The sequence below is a fragment of the Rhinoraja longicauda genome, chromosome 5, assembly GCF_053455715.1.
Source record: "Rhinoraja longicauda isolate Sanriku21f chromosome 5, sRhiLon1.1, whole genome shotgun sequence".
Classification (NCBI taxonomy): domain Eukaryota; kingdom Metazoa; phylum Chordata; class Chondrichthyes; order Rajiformes; family Arhynchobatidae; genus Rhinoraja; species Rhinoraja longicauda.
The window spans coordinates 56,012,660-56,036,062 of NC_135957.1; positions in this window are offsets into that span (position 1 = coordinate 56,012,660).

Sequence of the window (23,403 nt, forward strand, 5' to 3'; positions counted from 1 at the left end):
TGGTGCATCTTAAATTTTGTGAAAACATATTAATTGTCCACACTCCTAAATGAATAGATCATTGGCAGTATAGTGACAGAAAATATTGCATTTTTATCAGGCAAAATTAAAATATGGAAGAGCTATTTAGTCTGTTGACCTTTTGATCTGCACTGAGGATGTAAGAGAAGAAGTTTAATCAGGTCACTCTTTCCTGCCTTCATGCAGTTATCTGAAGTAATCAGTATATCCTGCTTTCTCAGCTAGAGCACAGTATTTGACCAAACTACACATCTTTGAATTAACAATACAGAAATACTGGGATAACTGAAATTTGAATTAAACATTTAGTGTGTATTCCATGTTAACACATAGTATTAACAGCACAGAAATTCAATGGCAGTACCATTACCATTAAGATCGGCGTGGCCATTGATCCAAAATTCAACTGGGCCAAATACACCAATATTATAAAAGCAGATGAGAAGCTGGGAAAGCTGATACCTCATGGTCACTGGATCCAGATCCTTTAACTCCCAGCCCAACGTCATTATTAGAGCACCTCCACCAGAAAGATTGCAGCAGTTCACGAAGATGGCTCACCAGCGCATCACCACATTCTTAGAGACAATTAGGGTTGACCAATAAATGCAGGCCAGATCCCATTATAAGTATAAACATAATGAAAATGGCTCAATTAGTCACATGAGCCTCATCCACCATATCTCGCCTCACTCTCTCCACATATTAGTCTTCTCTACTCATTCATTGAATTAGCCTGCTTTTATTTTACTCTGTCCAAGACCTTCGTATCATCTCATCATTCCCATAGCAGGTTTCACATTCTGGTCACAAATTGATGCAGTAATACAGAGAGGGTCAGAAATAGATTCTGCAATTTTATAGGATTGTGCCCACTGAAGCCCTGCATTGCTGATCCCATCACAGCATGGAGACGTCCACAACAAAGGACTCGGCTTGGATATCAATCAGCCCACGTAAGCTGGAAATTGGAGCACTAAATACCATCTGAATGTGTATGACAAGTGTGTGTGTGCATGTGTATGCGTGTTCATGCATGTATGGATGCAAGGGGAGGGTGGTGGGATGGAGCGAGCACAAATGATCAGGTAAGATAGACGCAAAATGCTGGAGAAACTCAGTGGGTCAGGCAACATCTCTGGAGAAAATGGATTCTTCAGACTGATTGATGGGTGGGGGAAGTGGAAGAAAGAAGAAACCGGGACAAATCAGGGCCATCAACAGGTGGCCTCAGGCAGGGAGGTTCCCTGATTGCCCAACTGTTTCTGGAGATGGTGTGATCCATCACCAAGGTTGCATTGCTGCGGACTGTGGAACTGGTTAACTGACCTTTACAGGGAGGGGTGGGGTGGAGAATACAAGGGGTAGTGTATGTAGAAGTTACCAAAAATTAGAGAAGTCAATGTTCATATCGCTGGGTTGTAATCTACCCAAGCAAAATATAAGGTGCTGTTCCTCCAGTTTGTATGTGGCCACAATTTGTGTGATGGGGTGAGCATCATCTAGAATTAATTTAAGAGCATTATGAAAGATATGTACAAAACCTGTCTGCCAACCTGGGATCGCATGTGAACTGCACCAAGAGACATGTCGCTCCATGAAAATTGGGGTTCAAATAACAAACTGCAGTTGCTTGATGATTTTTCATGGATGGGGATTAGAGCATAATCCTCTTTCATTATTATAATTTGTTTCTGATCCAATTTCAGGAAGCAATCTCTAGTGATGGCCATTTAATTCACCGGCATGCACACAAATTCAAATACAGTAAATCTTGAATGAGAATTTTTTTAATCTAGGAGATACAATGTTTTATCAGGTCTATGCACATGAATAACGTGCTGCTTCAGCACAAGGCTGCAACTGGAATCAACCATAAAAAGAAATTCTTCCATGCTTCTCATTATTTTGTCATATATTAATGCTGAACCAATTCAGTGATTCCACATTCAAACACCTTAAAGCTGTACTCCTTTGTAATAGAAGTACTCGATCTGATGGCAGATCATTGAGCACACTGCTATCAGAAAATTAGAAAATTGTAAATTAGGAAATTTATATCAGCAAATTACAGTTCAAGTACCATACCACAATTTTCATGGCTTAGCAATGGCCTTCACTTTGAACCTAATGAAATATAAGGGTTCACTGGAAGGGCACTTGACTACGTAGAATCGCATCTCATGTAACAAACACATATATCGGGTAGGAGCTCTGGCATTCATTTTTCTTCTCCATGGAAAGCAGGGTGGCACTGTGATAGTGTTGCTGCTTTACAGTGCTAGAACCCTGGGTTCGATCCCGACTATGGGTGCTTGTCTGTACGTTCTCCCCGTGACCAGCGTGGATTGTCTCTGGATTCTCCGGTTTCCTCCCATACTCCAACAACATACAGGTTTATAGGTTAATTGGCTTGGTATAATTGTAAATAACCCCAAGCGTGAGTAGGGTAGCATTATTGTGCAGGCGTCACTGGTTAACGCAGATCCGGTGGGCCAAAGGACCTGTTTCCGTGCTGTATCTCTAAACTAAGCAGATAAATGGAGCAGTCTAAACATCTAAACATAAAGTGCTCACCTCAGCATCCCTCTGACAGGTGGGATTCTGCCTAGAACAGTACGGCACAGGAACAAGCCCTTCGGCCCACGATGGTGTTGAACAAGTGCCACAATAAACTAATCTCATCTACCTGCACTTGATCCTTATTCCTCCATTCCCTGCATGTCCATGTGCCTATCTAAAAGCCTCTTATACTCCATTATCACGTCTGCCTCCATTACCATCCCTGGCAGACATTTCCAGGCACCTTCCACCCTCCATGTAAAATAACTTGCCCGCACTTCTCCTTTAGAGCAGATGGTGTTTCCAACCATTCCCAGGCTTTCCCAGAGTTTCCAAGTGATGTGCCAAAATATGACTTTACAACTTCTGTGCTATTCCAATAACCAGAGTTACAAATTTGTGTAAAGGCAGGGAGTACATTGTTAACCATATTCCAGTAAATTGAAAATTGGAATTATGATAGCTGAAGGAGGTAAATGGTTAAGACTGTTAACTAACAGGTCAAAGATAATATATTCACTCATGAATTATACACTTCTGACCTTTTTCACAAGGTTAATTAGTGTATTATGAGAAGGCTTTTCAATGTTTGCATTCACATGATAATGTAATCAGAGACCAATTCATTCTATTGTTATATCCACTGCAATACTGACACACCAGCTGTAAAAACATCGTGTCCAAAGTATGAATTTATGAAAAATGTGGTCAGCAAAATATGTTTGAAAAATCTGCAATAAATAGCATTAAATCAAGATGAAACAAATCATTTTGATAATTGAATAAATGGCAATTACATTCAATTAAAATTTAATAATGTTCCTAAAACAACATGCGCTTTCAGGAAGTGATATCAGTAAATAAAATTACAATGAATAATGCGGTCGTGAAATGTTTAATTGATGTATTAGATCTCTCTCTCCACTATCTTTAAAGGATTAAACCAATTTTGTTTACAATGTTAATCCTTAGCTAATCTAGCCTTCAATTGAAGAGTTATGCTTCCACACAGTTTTTCTCTCATATTCTAATTTCAACACTCCCAGATTTTAACCCCTCTTTCTCCATTGTATTATTGGAAGTAATTTTCCAATCTTCTAATTCAATAACTATAGTCTTAGATTGAAAAATTCCACATGTCCATCAAAAAAAGAGACCAGAGAAGTTAAGCCAGTTTATTGACAATCCAAAATTACAAGATACCAAAGAAGAGGTTAACTGAAGATCTTCGAAGTTTTCCACTTATCAGAAAGCAGAAATTTATTTTCTAAATGGTAGGTGAAATCTGACAAACATGAATGAATATTTTGATGAAGTGTCTGTCCAGAACTTGGACAGATTATTCAATCAAGAGGAGAGACATGTGCATCCAAACCCCACTGATCAATGTTAATGGGCATTGAATGTCTATAGATATTAAAAAAGTTGATAAAGTACCTCCTCAGAAATTATTAGACAAATCTCAATCTCGTTGGCTAGATGCAAATTAATGACTAGATTAACAAACTAATGGGAGGCAGAAAGTAGGAATAATGGAACAGTTTCATGTTGAGAGGATATGACAACAGGTGGCCGATGAGGAGGCACATTTGAAACTCAAATATCCTCCCTCCTTGTTAACAAACTTATATAACCGTGTAGATGCCTTTTAACAAGATGAGCAACACTAATGACAGCAAAAGAACACAACAGATAAAATCAGACATAGGCCATTCAATTTCTTATGCTTACTGTGCCATTCAATAAGACCATGGCTGATTTTTTACCTCAGCACCACTTTCCTGCACTATCTCCATATCCTCCATTCTTTAATATCTGAAAATAAATTGATTAATTTTTTTTAAATGCTTGGCCTTCTCGCACTGAGAATTTCAAAGACATTACCTGCTTGGTAAATAAATTACTTCTCATCACTGTCCAGAATGGTTCTTAAAATAATTGTCTTTTTGTAGGGAACAACATTCCAATTCCCTGTCGCTCCCCTCTACCCTCCTTTTCCCCAACCCTGAGCCAGCACGCGCTGCTTTCCATCGAGTTTGCTGAGTAATGATAAACTCCTCTTCCCCAATCTAGGAAAATAGAGTCAATTGTACTTCAATTCAAACACTGTAGTTGAGGTCAGACAGCACACCGAATCTATTTCAATTTTCTTCAGTGCTTCAGCTATTCATTACATAATTCCAAAGTTGCCAAGAAACTTTTCATCATTTATAATGTTGTGCTCACCCTAAAGTTAAGTAACATCTCTGCCACCTATTTATTTTCAATGGCCTTTCACATTTTAATGTTGGTAACTATAATGCATTGGCCCATGTTAGATGCCAGAGTTTCCTCAGGTCACATCGCACGGAAAGAATCAATCTATTGTCGAGGCAGTCAATAATGATAACAAGTAAATAGACTTTATCTAAGCATTATCATGTATCACACCAAGGACATTTAGATTCTACAAAAGGAAGCACACACAATCATCATGCTGACATACGTAAGGAAACACCTGCTTTAATAAAAATATGATTAAAACTATCTTTCTACACAACAGTTTCATATTATGTTGTCTAGGTTCATATGGGGAGTTTGTGATTAATAGTCTATTTAAGGACATTCAACTAAATAAATTTATAAAGCACAGGTCTACTGTATATTACTCAAACAGCATTAAAGGGCACTGAACATAAAAGTTGATCAATGTCATTAGAAAATATGGAAACATGAAAATTGGTGCCACAAATGGAAAAATGCCAGAAATTGTAGACAGAGATCTGTTGATTGTTTATGTGAAACCTAAGCAGTGGCATGCAAATGGCTGGGAAACCTGTTTATATGTATTTTCAAAGGGTTTTTAGAGAACAGAGACTGTTGAATAAACTATGTAAAATGATCTACTGTTGTATTACAATATTGTAGGGGCAAAGACAACTATGCCTGCATGGTTATTCAGTTTTATGTCAGAGCTTGGGAAGGTGGAGGGTCGGGGATTACCTTTAATGTCTGTATTCCCACCTCAGTCAGAGCTAAACCGTCCCAGCCTCGTCAATTGATGGGGTTTATTATGGATATGCTGATACTGTTGCATCATCAGTAAGGTTATAGCAAGTGCAGAAATGGATAGGGAACTTATTTTTCCTTTGAGCGGTAAAGAATGCATGAATACATGAATAAACAATTGTGTTCCGTGCAAGTACCTGTGTAAGTAGCACTGCTGGAAATGAACATGGACAGATTATTCAATCAAGAGGAGAGACATGTGCATCCAAACCCCACTGATTTATAGCACACCTTTACAAGCAATGCTGAAAAGACAATGACATGGATCACATGCAGGGTCCTTTGTCATGTTCCCAATTTGTAATCACTAATTTTGCATTAGATTACTGTACATCCACTAACCAACACTGGTGAGCCCTGTCTGAAGAAGTTGAGTCTGAAGAAGGGTTCCGACCCGAAACGTCACCTATTCCGTTTCTTCAGATTTGCTGCCTGAATTGAGTTGAGTTATTCCAGCACTTTGTGTCTATCTTCAGTATAAACCAGCGGCAGTAATTCCTTCCTACACTGTTGAGCTGTGACTGGCTAATGGTTTCCAAGCCCAATGGAGACAATTATTCAATGCCATGACTGCAGACTCAGGTTTAATTGAGCTTCTTGGGCTGTATGGAGATTTGTCAGGGTCTTTTGCAGCAGTACAGATAGACACAAAGTGCATATTTATTTCTGCAAAGGTGCAGAACTAATCAACTGCAGATGCAAACTGATCCAGTCAGCCCACAAAACATAGATGGTAGTGGAGGTGAAGAAACTGGAATAAAATGGAGGGATAAAACTGTGACAAAGTGTTATGCTACCGCTACAGTAATAATCCTAAATGCAGACAAGATCATTTAAATCTGCATCAATTGTAAAGTTACCTTACGTAAGACAGTAGACAGGGCAGAGATGTGGGCAGAATTCTTCGCCTGTTTATGTGAACAGCTGATTCATGCTGAAGTCTTTAGTAAATTGGAACTATCACAGGGTCACAGGGTCAACTAATATAGACCAATGGTGTCAGCACTATATGACAATTATTGACCAAAAAGAGTCATTTGTCTAGTCTGAACTACCATATCAGGTAAATTCAGCAGTAAAGTTTTCCAGAATGCGAGGAGCAAGATGTTAGAAGAGATACTATTTGGCTTTTGCAACCATCAATACAGTATATGCTTCTTATAGCTACCAAAAGAGAAGCAATGCAAGTGCTTGAAGATGACACAGACATAAGGTTAAATCAAGGCAGGCTAAGTGTACCTTTTTCAAATAAAAGTTGTGTGCCTTAACTTGAGAGTACATGAAAATTAGCTGAGGTCATTAGAAGAGAAAATGGGGGCAATGGCTAGTGCCAGGAGATCAAGCAATGTCACTGAGCTGAGCTCATTCCCAGGCTACGCTGCAGTCCGATGGCAGTTTCATTCCTGGTCTGGCTATAACATTCTGTTCGCCACCAGGTGGCGCCAGCAATGGCTGGCTCGCCAACAGTTGTCTCATCCATTCCCTTCTTTGTTAAACCTCTTACCCTGATGGAGATGCAATTTTTTTCCATATCGTATATCCGTCTGCACTGCGGCCTAACATCGAGGAGCTGGCAGCCTACGCTGGAGATCGATTTCGGGAGCTCCAGCCGTGGGAGCCTGCGGACTTACCATCGCAGAGCTGGCTGTCCCTGTCGGGGATCGACTATGGAGCTCCAACCGTGGGAGCCTGCGGATTTTAACATCTTGGAGCTCGTGGTCCCTGGTTAGCGACCGATGTCGGGAGCTCCAAGCCACAGGAGCTTCGATCGCCCCGACGCGGGAGCTTCGATCGCCCCAACGCGGGAGTTTCGATCGCCCCGACGCGGGAGCTTCAATCGCCCTGACGCGGGAGCTTCGATGGCCCCGAATAAAGAGGGAACAAGATTGGACTTTATTGCCTTTCATCACCATGAGGTATATGGGGAATCCGCTGTGGTGGATGTTTATGTTAACTTTTATGTAGTTGTGTTTCTTGTTGCTTTTTTTATTATGGCTGTATGGTAAATCGAATATCACTGTACCTTAATTGGTACACGTGACAATAAAAGACCTTGAACACTGATTCCCCCCTCTCCACATACCTGTAAAGTAAGACAAACCTTGACTGGGAAAGACAATGAAAGACAAATGAAAAGCAAGTCTAAATGTTGAGTTGCTCTTGATGCTCTTGATGGGTCAAATGCGGGCAGGTGGGATTAGTGTAGCTTGGACATGTTGGCCAGTGCGGGCAAGTTGGGCGGAAGGGCCTGTTTCCCCACTGTATCACTCTATGACTCGATGACTCTATGATACTACAACACATGACAAGAACTGGCATGCTCAGCCGATGCATCCAATGACAGCATTGCTGCAGCGATCATCCACAAAATGGATACTGGGCATGAGTTTGGCACCATGAGCAGGACTGTTCCAAGACTCTTACTGTGAGGCAGGTTAATTTTCACCAAGTAGCTCAAACATAGGATCTTGCATAACCACTGATTGTTGAACTGAGTCCATCTTTGCCACATCACGTCGTCTCTGGCATTGGGCCGCAATTTAATTGAAGTTAATTACACCATTTCATAACAAAAAGTGACACAAAATATAACTTCCTCTCTTCTTACCATCCAATATCAAACTGCAGGCCAATAAGGTCAGGGGGCCCTGAAAAAAACCCATTGTATATATTGCAGAAACATTCACAGCGGTTAAGTTACCAGACTAGAAATACAAAGTCCCAAGTTCAAAAACACTTGTGTTAATTTGAGATTTAAAAATAACGAGTGATTAATAATGATGAATACGGAAGTTCACCCTGCTTAAATTAACATGCAAATTCACTTTGTTTATTTATGTCCTTCAGGGAAATATACCAACCATTATTAGTTATTCTTGTCTGGCCTATTTGTGACTCGAATGTTGTTGACTATCAAGATTTTATTTTTGTGCTGATTGGCTCTCCCAGTAAGCCACTTGGTTCAAGGGCAATTGAGGAAGGGCAATTGATGCCTGAAATAAAAGCATTAATACAAAAAATAGTGCCAAATATGCCCAATGGAGGTGCAGATGAACCTTAGGTTCATGATGGAGATTAGTTCAGTCAAATGTGGAGGTGGGAGTGGTCATGAGAAAGTTGGCCCAATGAAGCCATGTGCAGTTAAATCATAGTGAGAGTTAGATAGAGAGAGAGAGAGAGAGAGAGAGAGAGTTAGATAGAGATAGAGAGAGAGAGAGAGAGAGAGAGAGAGAGAGAGAGAGAGAGAGAGAGAGAGAGTTAGAGAGAGAGAGAGAGAGAGAGAGAGAGAGAGAGAGAGAGAGAGAGAGAGAGAGAGAGAGAGAAATTCAAAATGAATGAATGAATGAATGAATGAATACTTTATTGCCACATGTGACCAGTCACAGTGAAATTCTTTGCTTGCATACCCAAGGTATGCAAATAGTCGCCCATAAAGAGCACTGACAAAGTTACAGAGTAACCGTGTCAGGTCCCCCTTTGTTCTTCCCTCCCTCTTGCCCCCCCCTCCCCCTGTCGGGTCCTCCTTTATTCCAGGGCGCAGGAGAGTGGTAATAGAAACTTCCTGACTGAAGACGATACTTCAGATGGGCCCCTTGGTGAAGTTATCAAAGGTAAATGTAATGGGGGATTAACTGTTGCAAGTAAATGCTAACTCAGGATGATTGCCACACACCAAGGCACTGAGTATCAATAATGTAGAGGTGAGGTCAGTAATGACCACCAAATTCATCAAAATCAAGAATTTATATTTCTGGCTTACTGTCAATATGAAGATGAGCCAATCGTGCAATATGCAATGTGCAACATCAGCTTGAAGAATTTCCTCTCTGCCAACGTTATAATAATTTTGCAGGATAAAATGATTTGCCAATATAATATCCTTGATGGTATGAGGGGCAAACATTATACATCTTATTTCAGGTGAACATTTATCAGGACTTTGCGCAACTCTATTCTTGTACTGCCTCCAACGTAGCAAAATTCCCTTAGATGCTGCACATGAGTGTTCTTAAATGATAATTTGATGCCAAACCAAATGATAATACTGACCAAAAATTTGGGCAAACAAGTAGGCTTAAAGGAACACTTAAAAGGAGGGTAAAGGGATTTAGAGATGGAGAGATTGAAAAGGGAAACACTTCAGGGCATCGACAGGTGAAACACCGCTTACAAGGATGGGGGTGATTGCATTTGAAAGTGACCAAGGGGCAAGAAATAGGGAACTGTATATGAGAGGTTGAGAATTGGAAATTAGCAAAGCAGGGAAGGGTCAAGCCATTGAAGAGTCTTATGACGAGGGTAACGACATTAAAGCCAACTCATTGCTTATTACGCATTACATTGAGTGTCAGGAAACAACAGGGTGAGAGTGGAAAGGGTTTTGAAAGTGAAAATATTGACACAGAGCTTCAGTTAACCTCAAATAAATGACGTATAAAGAGAGTAAAGCCAGCCAGATATTTAGCAATACCAAAAACAGACACAAAAAGCTATAGTAACACAGCGGATCGTGCAGCAAGTCTGGAGGAAAGGAATGCATGATGTTTCGGGTTGAGACCCTTCTTCAGACAATCCCAAAATATGGCTAAGGATTTCTTCAGCAGATATGTTGTGGCATGGGCAAACTCAGGTAATTGAATGCGACAAAAATAAACTGTTTTCTTAATGGTACAGGTACACCTAGAATGCAGAACAGTATAACTCAGGAACAGACTCTTTGGTCCACAATATGCCAAACATAATGCCAACACCAATTCTTATCTGCCTCACATGATCCGGATCCCTCCCTTCCCTGCATACCCCATGAATCTAACTAAAAGTCTCTTTAATGCCACAATCGTAACTGCCTCCAGCACCACCCACAGAGTGCATTCCAGGCATCCATCACCAGGCACTCAACAAGTGCAGGTGCTCCTCAACTTATAATGGGGTTACGTTCCAAGAAACCCATGGGAAACCGAAAATATCGTAAATCGAAATGCACGTGGCCAGAAGCAAACTGCGGCTCGTAACAGGTCGCTGCCATTTGCACCATCGCAAAGTCAAAATATTGTAAGTCGAAGCACCGTAAGCCGGGGAGCATCTGTATGTGTAACCTTGCGTGAAATTTAACACCAAAGTTGCAAAGTCTGATTCAATTTTAAATGGATGTTAAGGGGCAGGATTGAGTCAGTTTGTGGGTCACGACATTTTTCCATGCTGTTAGTAATGAGGTATTTCAGAAAATCCCAAAAGCAAAAAAAACACCTTTCATCCATATCCATGCAACCAGCATATCTGAGATGATCTTGGTTCCTGCTAAGCAAACTCTGGTAACAGCGTAGATGGGCCCTAAAAATCCAATGTGAGTACTTGTTTCACAGAGCACAGAAACATAGAAACATAGAAACATATAAAATAGGTGCCAGAGTAGGCCAATCGGCCACCGCCATTCAATGTGATCATGGCTGATCATCTAAAACCAGTACCCCGCTCCTGTTTTTCCCCATATCCCTTGATTCTGTTAGCCCTAAGAGCTAAATCTAACTCTCTCTTGAAAACATCCAGTGAATTGGCCTCCACTGACCTTCTGTGGCAGAGAATTCCACAGATTCACAACCCTCTGGGTGAAAAAGTTTTTCCTCATCTCAGTCCTAAATGGCCTACCCCCTATTCTTAAGAGGTCCTGGGCTGACTTGCTTATGGATACTTTCATGATTTGTTAGCTGATCATTCTTCCTGATGGTGCTGAGCTGATCAATGAACTCTCTAACAGTCAATGTTAAATGACTTGGCAAATATTTGTCACTGATACAGCAGATCCACTCTTCCATTCCTTACAATTTTAATTCAGTCATGCGTTAAATCAAATATCATATAGCCCTTTATCATGTACGTATACATTTAGTAAGTAGAATTTCACTCTAGGGCAATATCTTTCATTTCATTTTATGTATGATTGCATTTTCCAGCCATCTACCATAGCTGCCAACATGAAAGACAATATTTTCCTTATTGCCCTTTGAAATAACATATTTTGGAAGCTCTCATTCCATGCACCGTTATTAGGAATATCATATCATATCACATTGAAGATTAGTTTGCTTTTCGTGCTTGGCCAAAGGCAAAATTACACTATTTTGTGGCTTTATACTGAATCACTTATAATAGGTTTCTTTCATAGTCATCTAGCAAAAATGACTAGAATGTAGTAAAACCAGTGAGCCTCACAGAACTTCCAATCAAAGTCAGCTCTCGTTGAACTCAGTTCACATTGAATCCAAGTGATAAATTTCATATCTCTGAAACATTCTGCCCTTTGGCTCCACAGTTGCAGTGTAAACTGCAGACTAACTAATTTCTCATTCACAAACTGCCCAACATTATGCCCTGTATTTGTGATTGCACCACTACACATATGAAATGCTTCCCTTCTTCATGCTGGCCAATTCATGGACAATGGTATAACTAACTTAATGATTTTATACATAGCTACTTGCAATGCCCTTCTTTATTTCCCACTTCCTACATAAAACACCTATAAATTCAGGTTGTTAAATTACTTTGCAATCCCATATCTTCCCACCTAGGTGACCACTCTTGATAATGTATCAGAGAAGTGCCTCAATATCACATGAGGTTCTTTATTTCCTTAAATGTAAAGAGTTTATTTATCTATTATCGACAAGGAGGGGATGCCTAAGTATGTCAGTGGCAAAACTGGAGGATGATCCAGGAAAACCAACTACAATGAAAGTTTAATGATACGGCAGACACAGGACTTTGGTGGTGTCAGACTGGCAGATTTCTGGACTATTGGATGTTACTTCCACTCACATCCATACACATCATTAATTCACATTTTCAGGGATGTTACAGATAATTACAATAAATTTTCCTTTGAAACACATCAGTGGAGATACAGTCTGAATAAGGGTCCCAACCCAAAATGATGTCTGTTCATTTCCTTCCACAGATGCTGCCTGGCCCACGAGTTCTTCCTGCAGGTTGTTTTTTTTCAAATGAATTGCAGGAAACACAGTCCTGATCAGGGTAACAAGAGCACGGGTACCAGGCCCTGGTGGTTGAATGGGAGTGCAGGACCAGGGCTCCAGAGATTTGGAAATATCTGTCGAAAGGGAATGAGGGAACCAACGCCCAGGTCAGATGAAGGAGAAAATGGAACCCAAGGTCCTGGTTAGGAGCACGGGATCTAGGTCATGATCAATGGAAGGCAGCTGGAAGTGAAGACCATGATGAGTTGGAAGAGAGCATGGGAATCTGTACAGCAGTGCATTGGGGGATATTACAGAAACCAGAGTGGAGAGTTGAATAGTTGGTGAACAGAGTCTCTCGTGAATTTGGAAGGATCAATGGAATCGGGTCCTCTGGTGAATGGATGTTCAGTAAACTTCACAAAATGAACCAGATACCAAACCATCAAAATTTCTAGAGAGTTGGATAATGGATTTTCACAGTTTGACTGTAATGCATATCATAAAATATAGCAGTGTTCAGTATATAAAGTACATTTCTCTCTCTCTGAAAGGAGCCTATTTCAGAAGGCTTGTTTCAATTAGATTTATATGCTCATTTTTCCTGGGCACGATATATATTTAGGGATAATGGAGATCTCTTATGTAAGCATGAGGGACACAAGAATAGCTCAATAGAGATTAAGTACAAACATTGGCAGTACAAGGAAGGCATACACAGAGAAAATGTAAGGTATTGTCATTGTTTTATTATTGCCATGTTCACCGAAATACAGTGAGAAAACTTTGCTTTGCATCTTGAGAGAGGAACTCATTGGTCTAAAAGTTCAATCGTTTCATTCTGTTTTATTCAGCAACATGTAATTGAACATTTTTCCATGTGATAGTGACAAATCCTCGATCATGGTGCACCATTCCAACACTTCATCTAGGCACCCAATTAGAGTCATCCATGAACAATTGACACCATTTCCAAATTAGGGTGCACAGGATAATGTTATTCCTCATACAAGATGAATACAGAGGAATATTCCTCATCTATTTGGAGCATTGTGAGACAACTTAATGCACATTGTCCAAGGGGCATGTATCACTAAGGGATTACAAGAGAATCTGAACTTCTCTGCACAGACATGGTCTGGGACTAAATACTTACCTTGCACTAATCATCCTGCCCCACGGCCATCCATGATAACTGATCCTCCATCCCATATTCCATGATGCCGAAGGCTCATTCCCTGTACCATTGATTTCCAACAAAGTCATTCCATTAGCCCCTGATATTACAATGACCCCACCTTCCTTTCCCCGACTATCCATCAGTCGATAGACACAAAAAGCTGGAGTAACTCAGCGGGTCAGACGGCATCTCTGGAGAAAAGGAATAGGTGAGGCTTTCCAATGGGCTCTGATGTATATGGCCATTGCGGTGATTTCCACTATCTTCTATATTACTGAGAACATTGCTTAAATAATTGTTCATGGGGATAAAAATTGCCCATTTAATGGATATTCTCTCCTTCTGAATTAATCAATCCATGAAAATACTTGTAATAACAGAGTTGCCATTGCATTCTAGCAAACTGTCAAATTTGTGTTCACAGTGATTTTTTCTGAGAGAAAAAAAAATCAATGCCAATCTAAAAATCCCATGCTGCATGAGTATTCCAGGGAAGGTGAACAAAACAGTCTTAACTTGTCAAAAACATACACCTGCATAATTTCTCTCTATTAAGATGCAATGTCCCATCTAGTTATGGTGCAAGTGACATTTGCCATTACGTGCACCATGATATAACTTGCTAAGAATATTGTGCCACTCCACAGTGATCCTTACCAAGATTTGAACGATTGATATAACTAAAATCAAATCACCCATCATTAAAATCAATGTGTGAGTTTGCTAAATTAAAATTACTGTGACTGTTGCAGCTGATTAGAACAGCATAGAAAGGAAGGTTCAAGGCCAACAGCATACTGAATATCCAAACATATTTTGACTCAGTTCCTACTAAATAAAGTTCCACATGTCATGGGCCACCTCCAGTGCCATAGTGAGGCCCACCGGAAATTGGAGGAACAGCACCTCATATTTCGCTTGGGCAGTTTGCAGCTCAGCGGTATGAACATTGACTTCTCCAACTTTAGATAGTTCCTCTGTCCATCTCTTCCCCTCCCCCTTCCCAGTTCTCCCACTGTCTTCCTGTCTCCACCTATATCCTTTCTTTGTCCCACCCCATTGACATCAGTCTGAAGAAGGGACTCGACCCGGAACGTCACCCATTCCCTCTCTCCTAGATGCTGCCTGACCTGCTGAGTTACTCCAACATTTTGATACCTAAATAAAGTTCCACGGTGATTAATTCAGATGGACTCCCAACATGGTCACATTGATAGTCATGCATTCATAAGCTGCTCCCATTCATTTGAATAAAAATGGCAAATTCATTGCAGTGATTTTTAATGCTACTCAAATTGTTCATTACTAATTAAATACATCCACAGTCATTCCAAACTGATTCACCACAAAGACAAAGTTCTGTTTTATTTCAGAGTTCCAGTATCTGCAGTACTTTCCTTTTCTAATGCAAGAAAATACCCAAATTGCCAGGCAGGATAAGTGCAAAGAGAAACATGATTATTCAAATATCAGGTCAATCACCTTGTCTGAGAGTTGGAAAGTGTTTACAGTAACGCCTTCCAGTTCAGAAATGTTGACAGGTTCCAAAGGACAAGACAGGCACAGGATCTTCATGCTGGAAGAAAATTGGTATGTATTTGAAACAGGGAGGGCAGAAGCAAAGGTGAGGACAAGTGATCGCTCAGTCTGAAGCAAAGGCACACTCAAATTCTGCTGCAGATGGATTCACAAGAGATTGCAGCTGCTGTAGTCGAAAGCAAAATATAAACTGCGAGAGAACTCAGCAGGCCAGGCAGCAGGGATCAGCGACTTTGATGGGATTGTACTACAGACCCCCTCAATAGTCTACAGAATGTAGAAGAGCAAATATATTGGGGAGCACAGATTGCTGTAGGAATAAAAGGGTTGTAGTTACATAATAGTAAGTGAGTTTAACTTCCCTAATATTGATTGGGACTGGTAGTGATAAGAAAAATTGGACAAGGAATTGAATACATAAGTAGGGACATCATGTTACACCTGAATAAGAAGATGGTGAGTCTACCTGATATTGTATGCAGTTCCAGTCGCAATATTATAGGAAGATGAGGGTAAAGTTTTAAAGGGGCCCTGAGAGGCAGGGTTTTCACATAGAGGGTGGTGGGTATATGGAACGAGCAGCCAGAGGAACCGGTAGAAACGAGTCCTATTATAATACACAAAAGACACTTGGACAGGTACATAGACAGGAAATGTTTTTTTAGGCAAATGACGGTCGCTCAGAAAGACTCTTTGGTTGGCTTTGACAAGTTGGGCAGCAGAGCCTGCTACCCTGTTATTTAACAATGACTTCATGAACTAGCCCACCAGCCAAGATACTGAAAGAGAGTTCTAATAGTGGAACGTTTCTCATCTGGCCAATAAAAAATTGCTGCATTTCTAAACCCGAAGCAGGTCATGAAAACAAATCTCTCTGAGTAGGATGGAAGTGAATAAAACAACTCTGAAATGGAGGTGTTAGGTGCCTGTGCAAGTTAACAACAGCCTCAGACTTTCTCGTTCAAACCAGATTTGTCTTAATGTCATAACAACATCTGAAATAAAGCAACCAGCCACCCACTGGTAAGTTAAAGCTGTGACCATGGGCACTCGCATGGGCTCAGCAATGCCTATTTTTTTGTTGGTTACATTGAACAGCCCTTGTTCCAAATGTACACTGGTACTATCTCCCAACTCTTTCTCTGCTATATTCATGACTATGTTGGGGATGCCCCTGCATTTGTGCAGAACTCATTGACTTCATTAACTTTACAACTAACTGCTACTCTACCCTCAAATTCACTTGGAATATATCTGATATCTCTCTCCCCTTTCTTGATCTCTGTGTCTCCATCACAGAGGACAAACTGTCAAATGGCGTCCACAACAAACACACTGACTCCCACAGTTATCTGGACTACACCTCCTCCAACCCTGCCTCTTGCCAAGGCACTATCCCTACTCTCAATTTCGGCCACCTCCACATCTACTCCCAATACAAGGCTTTCCATTGTGGGACTTGTGAATGCCCTCTTTCTTTTGTAAACATGGTTTCCTTTGTGCCATCTACTTCTGTTCTTGTTCCCCCCCCCCTCCCCTCAGACAGAAAAAGGATGGAATCTCCCTGGTCCTCATCTTTCATCCCCTCAGCCTCCACATCCAGCACATCATTCTCTGACATTTTTGTCATCTTCCATGTGATCTCACCACCAGCCACATCTCCCCATCCCATCCCCTTCGGCCTTCTCCAGAGATCAATCCCTCCGTAACTCTTTGGTTCACTCATCCCTTCTCACCCAAACCACACACTGCCCAGGTACTTTCCCCTGCAACTGCAGGAGATGTAACACCCATTCCTATACCTCCTTCCATCCAGAGACCCCACAGTCTTTCCACATAAGACAGGTGTTCATGTGCACCTCTTATGACTTCATCTACTATATCCAGTGTTCTTGATGTTGCCTCCTCCACATCGGCGAGACCAAGCATAGACTCAGCAACTGTTTTGCCAAACATTTGCTCTCAAGTCCTCCAAGGCCTACTGGATCTCCTGGTTGCTAACCATTTTACTTCCCCTTCCTATTCTCAAACTGATCTTTCTGTCCTGGGCCTCCTCCATTGCCAGAGTGAAGCCACACACAAACTGGAGAAACAGCACCTCATATTCCTGTTGGGTAGCTTACAACTCAATGGTATGAGGATAGCATTTTCCAATTTTAGATAACTCCCAAGCCCTCCCCGTTCCATCCCCTCTCTCCCCCATGTCCCATTTGCACCCACATCTATTTCTCACCTCTCCTCCCATCTATATTACTTCCTCTAGTTTAATAATTCACAACTCTTCAATCCCACACCTTCTGTCTTTTCATCTATGTCCATCCATCTGCCTATTCCTCCCCCCCCCTCACCTGTATTCACCTATTACTTGCCAGGTATTGTCCTGGTCCTCCTCTCCTCTAGCTTCCTCCCCTTCCAACCTCCCACTGCAATCAGTATGAAGAAGGGTCCCAACCTGATACATTACCTATCCATGTTCTTCAAAGATGCTGCCTGACCCGTTGAGTTCCTCCAACACTTTGTATCTATTTTTGTAAACTAGCCCCTACAGTTCCTTGTGTATACAGGTAAGGCAAGATTGTCAGACCTGATGTTAACCAAACACTATGATTTGCAAGATTTGGATCTGATGATCCAATAAGAATTGGCATTGAGAATTATCATAAGATCAGAAGTGATAGGAGCAGAATTAGGCCATTTGGCCCATCAAGTCTACTCTCCCTCCTAACCCCATTCTCCTGCCTTCTCCCCATAACCTCTGACACCTGTATTAAATTATAAAAAAATGTAAAGGAACTAATTTAATCTTTAAATCAACTTTTAAAATATGAAGATAAAATCCACATAAATTGTTTAACTCTTATTTTTGTGTAAATATTAATTAACCTGTCCTCCATTCGATGTCAAGCCATTACTTAGAAGTAAATCAGAAATTGTCCTTGCCAAATCTTTATGCTGCCACACCCACTGCAACATATTCTGAATCAATTTTCCTCAAAATTGTGTGTAAATTTGCCGAAGGCAGATCAATTTCATTTCTGCTGCTTGTCACCAATATTAGCATTGTGGTGAATTCCAAACCAATCTGTCTTCTAGAACATTCGAGGAACTTATGCATTTGTGCAATCAAATGACTCCTGTGGTAGTCTCTATCCAGTAGAATAATAATACTTTTAGGCTTGGTTTATGTTCATTGTTACTCAGAAAGTGAATTTTTGTTCAGCTCCTCTCTTTATAATGTAATCAATTAGTAATTTGTAATTAGTCATTTTTACGAAGAGTGAAATGACATTTCCTTCACCAAGGAATGCAGCAAATGGTTCCGTGCTCATTACAGACACAGTATGAAAGCAAATGTAAGAGAGACTACATACACATAAGATGTGACAGGAGTTGCTGAATATCTGAAAGTATTACAGATCATTTTTTAACATATAATAGATAAATGGAAAGCATGACAGTAGCTCTTACGATGGCAAAGAAAAAATTGTGATGGCTGTTAATTATCCTACCAGGAATAATCTGAAGAAAGTTCAGACATGCCTCAGAGAGAGAAGGGAGTGATCAATGCTTATATTCCCTATTGGGTTCTCAGTTCTTTGCAAAGTGTAATGTGTAATTTTTGAAAGGTAATCAGAATGATTTAGAATAAAACCATGTCACATTCCAGCAAAGGCATACTTTTCACACCAATGCCAGATATTAATTCATACTTAAAGTGTTAATGTGGTTTATTTTGGGTCCAGTACCACAAGCTCTCTTGGTTTACAGTAAAAACATGTCTATTTTGGTTTTGCTTTCAGCATGTGAGAAACTAAGGACACTTTGAGAACTCAAGGTGATTTTCTATGAGTAACATTTCAGAATATTATTAAACTCAAAGAGGTGGGAAGGGGGTCGGGAGGAATACACAGACTTACGGTGCCAAGGCAAAATATGCTGAAAGCAAACACTGTCACTCACTGAACCTGGACAATTGTTATAAAATCCGTTTTTGAAGATTTCCAGTATCAATTTCCCCATTCAGGTAATTGCTGCAAACATTATCTACTCAATGCTCCATACCTTACTTTCAGTTAACATAATTTGCTGACAAAATTTGTTTATGGTTTGAATTTCCTGCACTGCTTGTATATTACTCAGAGCTTTCAAAGAAATGCTTTCAACATAATTTCCAGCCCTCCATGTCGGTTTTTGGCTTGGCTTCAAGCTTGTCTCCCAGCAGCATGTAAGCCTTCGCACAGTGGTCTCTTGCAGAGAACGTTCTTGTAAATTGTTTCAAAATGTACCTGGGGAAATAAAAACATATTTGTGTCCCAGTAGTCACCTTGACATATAACTGTGACGAAAAGCTGCCATAACCCAAAAACGATAAACAACTATAGTTAGGCCTGGAGGAACAAAAATCTAGACCACTGAAGCTACCCGGCTTTTCCCCTCGACCCCACCTTCAATTTCACCCAGAGTGCAATCCCTGTCACAATCTTCAACTGCTGTCACTGCCTCTATCCAGGAATAATTCTGTTACCAGAAACAGAAATGGCCACTAAAACCCACCGTAGTATGAGCCTGAGATTGGAAATAGCCAAGCCACCTGATATTTCAGGCTTCACAAAGTTTTTTACAAAGCGGGTGATGGATTACAGGAACAAGATGGCAGAGGAGGTGGTGGAGGCAGATACAATTAAAAGGCATTTGGACAGTTACTGAAGAAAGGTCACGACCCAAAACGTCACCTATTCCTTTTCTTCAGAGATGCTGCCTGACCCGCTGAGTTACTACAGCTTTTTGTGTCTATCTTCGGACAGATACTTAGATGGGAAAGGAATAAAAGGATATGTGCCGAAAGTGGGTATTTGGGATTCACACATATCGGCCTCACAATTGGCACGGACAAGGTGGGCTGATAGGACCTGTTTTTGTCATTAAATTCTATGATTCTCCGATTTAATCTTACCCAATGGTTCTACTCCTCAGAGCACCTATGAACAATCTCACCAAAGAGTGTGATTATGCACCTATATTGGCACTTATCTTGCTTTTAATTGAGAAGATTGGGTGTTCAAATTCTACTTCAGAGTCTTTATCACAAATGTAGGATGGGACTTTGATGCTATACAATGAATGCTGCAGGTCAGAGTTGCCGACCTGTTTAACGTGACATTAAACCAAAGACTCAAATGCCACATTAAATAGACATGAAATATCACATCAACACATTGAGAAAAGGCAAATTAATAAGTCCTGGCTGCTTCAGCTATTACCTATCTCTCAACCAACATCACAATAACAAACTATCTGGTCATTCTATTATTGCCATTTGTGGAATATAGTCGATGGCCAGTGTTTTCTACATAACAGCCTTTACAACATTGTCACCATCCCTCTGCCTCCACGGATCAGGCTAGACTCCAGCAGTTCATTTTTTGCTCCTGACGACAGCATTTGCAGTCACACCCATCTTTAGCATTTCAAACATCCTTGCTTGGGTATTAAGTGTTCAGTAGTTACCAGAAGCATAAAGGGCACTGCCAAGCACATGCAACACTTTACCTTTACCTCGTCTCATCCCACTTCCAATGACACAAAGTAAAACTCAAAGTGCTAGAGTAACTCAGCAGGTCAGGTAACATCTGTGGAAGGAATAGATAGGCGACATTTCAGGTCCGAACCCTTCCCCAAAGCAAAGAAAAAAACAACTGCTGTAGTCTGGCAGCATCTGTGAAGGAAGAGGGATCGTTGACAATGTTTTAAATATTGTCATGTAGAAAACACAAGCCAATTTGCATAAGACATTCATAACTTAAATACATCACCAATCCATTTCTCCGCAAATGCTGCCTGACCCCGCTGAATTACTCCAGCACTTTGTGCTTTACTCAAGGTTCTGCAGTTCTTTGTGTCTCCAATGGTTGAAATATAATATATAATATATTTCTGCTTTAACAACAATTTACTCACTTTTTTTCAATTCAATACACTGAATTTGCTGGTCAAAATGATATCTCCTCTATTTTAGGCAGCAAAATGGAAATGGATAGACTGCTTTGTGGAACAGCTCAATTAAGGTCTCAAACTTGGCCCCAAGCTTTGAGTTCCCTGTATTTTATGCCACTCCTATTCTGAATTCTCTGCCATGTGAGTCCTAATTTTTTTCCAAAGACACTTAATGCTTAATTAGGGCAGCATGGTGGTAGAGTTTAACAGAATCTTCAGGTCCCCAGGAAATTAAACCATTTGATCTTTTCCCTGGGCAACTGGAGTTACATTGATGGCCATATAAACCCATTTTCCTTCCAACTTTCCTCCTAGTTAATTTACAAATAATTTTATTCATGCCGTTGAGCAGTAAAATACTGTACGTACCTTTCCTTTATGTTCACCAGACGATGCCTGACAAATTTGTAATTCAGTATTGGATGTTTCCTTTCCTCCGAGTTCCATTCCTTTCAGTGCAAATGAAAGAAAATTATTCAAAATTCAATTATTTAAAATGGTACAAATCAGTGGTAGTGCAAGCCCTATACTTAGCTCCTTCATGGTTTAATTTATAATTTAATACAAGTCTATGAAGATAATCTATTTTCCTTTATGAAAAGTGATTTGGTATGCATACTATCCACTCTCGCAATCCTCTGACAAGTTCCTCATGTTCAATGTGATGGAATGAATAGGGAAAAACCATTCACAGCTATACTTGCACGGACCTCAGAAAAACGGTCAAATAATTTCACTTCTAATTATCTCAAAAATATCGAGCTCCTATAAAACAAGTGGGTGATATTCAAATGCAGGTTGTTGCATTCATTCTGACAAAAATTAATTGGCAATGTCAAAGGCAGGAATAGTGCTGATTAATAGTGAATTTAACACAAAATAGTAAATGTATCACGTACCACTTGCCAGTCTTTGTCCTGCCTGAACCTCTATTAGTTTGAAGAAGAGTCCAGATGCAAAATGTCATATATGTCCATTCCCTTCCCAAATGCTGTCTGACCCATCGAGTTCCTCCAGGACCTTGTCCTTTAATCAAAATTCCGGCATCTGTAGTTTCTAGTGTCTGCTTTCAAAGGAATCACACCAAAATAAGCTGGTTAATATAGAAAAAAATGCTGAGAATTATGAAGTTAAAGACAATGATCAGATTTTTAAAACTCCATCACCTTTTCCATACGCAAGTCCCAGAGGAAGTGCCACATACACTTACATTTAACTTTACCTCATTCAGTTATTCCATTATTCTGACTTAATTTTCTTTGGCACTACCTAGATTTTGCACTGCAATCTTGCACCATTCTGAGCTTTTGTTTTTGTCATTGTATGTCTTGTACCGATCATTACTCCATGTATACTGCTTACTCTGTGAACGACATGTAAACAAGGAATTTCATTGAACCATAACAACAAACAATGACAATAAATTATTCTAATTTGGATCTGAATCTAAATCCAATGAAGACTTCATGAATTGATGCATCTCGTAAATGCTGCAGTCTTAAAGCACAGTGGACAAGTTGTGTAGAGTGCATATATTCAGGTTGTTGGTGAGATGCTGGATAAGCTGGCTTAAATATCCTGAATCAGCCAACAATATCCTGAAAATTGTACGTTCCATCTGTTAAACCGTTGAAGTTATCCTCATCCAAGAAAAGGGAAAACATTCCATTGCACTGTACTTTGCAGATGGTGTCAGTACCTTTGTGATCCAGGAGATGAATTACTACCCAGAATATATTCACACATGGTCTGAGATTTGTATGCATGGTTTTTCATCATTGTGGGAATAATGATGGGAACACTTGCCCCAAACCCTCACCTGACCCCATCCAAGTAGTTGAATGTCGGGAGATTAAGTACAAACATTGATTTTCAAGGGAATGTGTTTCAAAGTTCTCCTTGGTAACAGTCATTACCTGTCATGTAGTACTGATTCGCTGCAGTCCTCGTCTCCTTTATTGTCACAGTTAACTATAGCCCTTAATAGCCTTTTCTTTCAACCATTTATCTTCCAGTTTAAATATCCATCCTTAAAAAACCCTCCAGGGTAGCAAATTCCAGAGATACAGTACAGACTGCGAGAAA